The following is a 4861-nucleotide window of genomic DNA, read 5'->3' on the forward strand; positions in this document are numbered from 1 at the left end:
ACACGTAAATCATAAGTCGATGCCAACGTCCTAGACGTGGTCATACACGAGAACACATATCGGATCCTATGTCATGACATATGTACCCTAACTATTCCTATGGTTCGTACGAGACTTTTCGAACGTCATCACATTATCAGAACTTTCTCGAATATCACATATTGATCTTTCATAGAGCCATTCAACATAATTCAATGTCATATAAACATAAATAAATCAACTCAAACATGTTTATTTGTATATTGACTTCCTTGTACGGAAATGAACAGAAACGAGCAACTATTCAACGACTTTCGTTTTCCCCCGATCTAATTCTATTTTCTTTGGTTCTTGATCTAAATACATTCAAATTTAACCCTTTTATTCTCCAAATCATTCAATTCAATCCAAAAACACATATTTAGGGCATTTTACAAATTAGCCCTCACATTTTCACATTTTATCACTTTAGGCCTTAATTCACAAAATACACAAAATTTCTATATACCCATGTTAAGCCAAATTCTCATAGTGATCATATAAGCCCATATATTTCATTTATTTTACATTTTAGTCCCTCAAAATCTCCTTTTTTACAATTTAGTCCAAATTACTGAAATTCATCAAAATTCATTTACTAACATCAAACTTCATAAATCTCACATTATCAATAATGGCATAACTCAAAATCATGAACAAAAAATGATCAAAACACATACCTTAATCCACAATCACAAGTGCCGAAACCCTAAGAGCTTTTGTTCTTTCTTTTTTTCTTCAATTTTCAGCAAAATGAGCATATAATGAACTATTTTCATGTTTTGTTTAATTAAATTATCATTAATATACATTTTACCAATTTAACCTTTATTAATCCATTATATAACCACTTAATGGATGGTCATTAATGTCCATTCATAAGTTCAATGGTCAAATAACAACAAAAGGACCTCTCATATAATAATACATAACAAATAGACACACTTAACATATAGCATGCAACTTTTACATTTTACGCTATTAGGCCCTTTTATCAAATTAAACACACAAATGATAAAATTTTCACACAAAATGTAACAGCCCGTTTTTTTAGGGTTGATCGGAACAGTGGTTTCAGGGCCACCAAATCTGAACGAGTAGGTTGGTAAATATTATATTTAATATTTACGAGTTAATTGTGATTTTAAAAATGTTTTTGATATTGTGATTTTTATTTTATAAGCGATTTATTAAGTTCAAGTGGTATGACCCTAAGGTCAAGTGGGTTTAGAAAATGAGGTATCAGGACCTTGTTTCTATAAACCAAGTCATAAATATTTTTATAAATATTTACGTAGTGGCAATAAGATGGTATTAAAGTTTCGTTGAAAAATTTTATCGTTTCGAATAGTTAATTAAATAAAAAGGACTAAATTATGTAAAGTGCAAAAGTTGTGTTCTATAACCTAAAGGTATTAAATAGATATAGAACTTAAAAGTAGAAGTCCTTATTTGGTAATTAGCCCATTAAAGAGATAGTGGGATATGATGGCTTGGCATTTGGTGTAATAAATAAAGTGTATAAAGGTTAATATTGTAAATTGGTTAAAAATAATAATAAAATAAATATAATAAAAGAATCAAGGTGTCATCTTTTTTGTTCTCTTTTTACCAGATGAATATGAAGGCTTGAGAGCCATGGAAGAAGCTTCCAACTTTCAGCTAATGCATGGTAGGCATTTCTAGTCTCGTTTTTAATTATTTTTATATTTTCGGGATCGTTGTTGCTTAATCTATCTAATGAGGGGACTATTTGGCAAAACCATTGAATAGTTTGATATTTTCCATTGATGAGTATAATAGGGCTTTGTAGTTTAATGGAAGAATATGAGTCCTTGTTGATAGTTAAACACTTTTTGTTAAGTGAATTTTTGTGAAATTGACAATTAAGGGCTAAATTGATAAATGTGAAAACTATGGTTAAAATGTCAAATAAATGAAATGTGTGGGCTGCTAGAGACACTAGTGATATTCGTCTATAGTAGAATTTTACTCAATTTCATGAATTTGCATTTTTATGATATAGGGACTAAATTGTAAAGAAGTTGAAATATTAGGGGCAAAACTATAATTTTTCCATAAAGTGAATTATGGACTGTTTTGATACCATGAACATTTGGCTAAGCTTAATTATGGTTAAAATGGTTAGTTTGCATGTTTTGAGCTCGGGGACTAAAATGAATAAAAGTAAAACTTTAGGGTAATTTTGTAAAATGACAAAAATGACCAAATTGTATGAAGTGAGGTGTTTTAATGTCTAAATTAATATACTGAATGAAATTATTAATTTAGATCAAGATCGGGTGGAAAATCGAGAAAAATGAGAAAATTACCAAAATGCGCCTGAACTTTGGTATCTCTACAATTTAGCTAGGTAAGTTCGTATGCAATAAGCATGGTTAAATTGATGTTTCTAATGCTTTAATATTGTATAAATTGTATATACGTGAATATTTTAATGTCTGACGATATATCGACAAAATGTGGCACTTAGTGTGCGGGGCAATCAAATATGGTACTCAGTGTATGAAATATTGAGAATGGCACTTAGTGTGCGAGATATTGAGAATGACACTTAGTGTGCAAAATATCGAATGATTCAAAGGGAAATTATAAATTGTGATTGAATTATTAAATAGAGTAAAGTGAACAGGTATACATGCTATATTATATGAATTGTTTATGAGACGACTTTATAATGGTGATATTTGGGCTTTGAGCCTAGAAAGCTTTAAGCTGGTGAATAATATTATCGGGTTTAAAACCTAGCAGGCTAAATGCCGGTGATTTGATAAAATTCTAAGACTATGAGACCTTGTGTTAAATCGGCAATTGAACTTGTTCAATGCATTAAGTTGGCCAGGTATGTGATATATTCTTATGTATGTTAGATCGATTGGAATTGAATCATGAGTGTGAAATGAGAAGCATAGGTGAAAATGCCTATGTCATATATGTGAGTAAGGGCAAAACCATCGTAAATTATCGATAAGGGTGGACTATATGCGGAATCATCTTATAATTGCTAATTTGAATGGTTGTGTGCGAATCATTGAGCATGATGTATTGTATTGAGATTATGCTTGAGTGAAATTATAGATATGTGATGAAATTGATTGGTGATATACTGTTTAAATAATGTGAATGCAAAGAATGTGTGAAAGAGTAAATTTGTAATAAATCTGCTTGGGACAGCAACAGTAACGTGATTTTGGAAAATCACCATAAATTTTTGGAGTTGAGTTAGAAGCTGAATAAATTATGTAATTAAATCTTAATGAGTCTAGTTTCTTATAAAAGAAACCGAGGAAGCAAAAGAATTGCTGATAATGAGATATTTGAAGTGGTGTGGGTAGTGTCAAATAACTTCAGGGTCCCCTATTCTGTTTTTAGAAAATCATTATAATTTGTACAAAAATGGTTATAAGATAAAATTTATATGCTTAGACTTCCTAATGAGTCTAGTTTAAAATGAAATCAAATAGAACATATTTTGAATTCTGTACAATGAGAAATTTGATTCGTAGTGAAGAGTGGTCAGATTAGTCAAACAGTGAAATAGGGGAAACTTTAAGAAAAATATGGTATTGATTGGCCAAGCCTAAAATTCTGAAAATTTTATGGATGGAAGATATATGAGTCTATTTTCAGGGAAAATTTACGTCAATTGATTTGGAGTTTTGTAGCTCCAGTTATAAATAATTTAGTGACTATTGCTTAGGAAGACAACTTGTAGTGAATTTGTGATTATGTTGTAAACATTGATAAAACGTGTTAATGCGTTGCTTATTGTTTTATTATGAACTTACTAAGCATAAAGCTTACTTCCCTTTTCTTTCCCATATTGCCTAGGGTTGCCAGGTTAGCTCGGGTTGGAGGCCGTCAGAGATATTATCACATTGTCAAGTCTACGCTATCGGCGTAAGTAAATCTTAGTGTTTCGAGTCTATGGCATGTATAGGGTTGTAAAGTTGAGTAAGTAAATGATACAAGACTAAGATATTGGTAAATATTTAATAATGCCTCATGAATATTTTGGGCCTCGTAAGCCCGATTAAAGGATAATATACGTGTGTATGAAAAGTTTAAAATTGATCAAAAATTTTTACTGTGTGGTTTTATATAAATGGATGAGTTTAAATCAGGTAGCACCTCAAACCCTGTTCCGGCGAGGGATATGGGCGAAGGGTGTTACATTTTGTTGGTATCAGAGCCATAGTTTAGTCGGTTCTAGGACTACCATGGCGTATGTGAATCTAGCTGTACATGCCATATTTGACCTGCGATAGTGTGATATCTCCTGACTCTGACGAAAGTTAGTTGAATAGGACAGATAAGTCTTTCAATCAAGCTAATTTTAATAGTATAGAATATGTACTCAGATGTTCGAATGAAATTGTGTTCTATGCTGATTTGATTAAATTAAAGTTGGCTCTGAAATGTTTAAGTGTTCATGAATATATGAATCCAAAGTTAAATGAAATGATATGTTCAAAGTGCACATATGTGATGTTTTATAGACTTGGTTAAGTCACTTCAATATGCAACAACAAGTGAACATAGGCACTGTGTGTGTGAGTTTCGTAACTGAGCACTGTGTGTACGAGATCGGTTGTTGAGGCACTGTGTGTGCGAGTTCTATCACCGAGCACTGTGTGTGCGAGATTAGTTGTTGAGGCACTGTGTGTGCGAGTTCCGTAACCAAGCACTATGTGTGCAAGATCGGTTGTTGGGGCACTAAGTGTATGAAATGAGATCATGTAAGACCTCGTCCGAGACGAAGGCATTGATTTGAAGTAGTGTATAAGAACGTGTCTGGGACACTAGCATCACTTATGATTCG

At 31.9% G+C, this 4861-nt stretch overlaps 1 long non-coding RNA gene across 1 annotated transcript; it reads left to right on the plus strand.

Annotated features, from left to right (window-relative positions):
* The first annotated feature begins 1646 nt into the window (after positions 1–1646).
* LOC128296568 (uncharacterized) lies at positions 1647–4038 on the plus strand. Its single transcript, XR_008287202.1, has 2 exons — positions 1647–1690; positions 3871–4038. It is a non-coding gene; the product is annotated as an uncharacterized LOC128296568 (long non-coding RNA).
* The last annotated feature ends 823 nt before the right edge of the window (positions 4039–4861 follow it).

Source organism: Gossypium arboreum, chromosome 1 (assembly GCF_025698485.1).
Source record: "Gossypium arboreum isolate Shixiya-1 chromosome 1, ASM2569848v2, whole genome shotgun sequence".
Taxonomy (NCBI): domain Eukaryota; kingdom Viridiplantae; phylum Streptophyta; class Magnoliopsida; order Malvales; family Malvaceae; genus Gossypium; species Gossypium arboreum.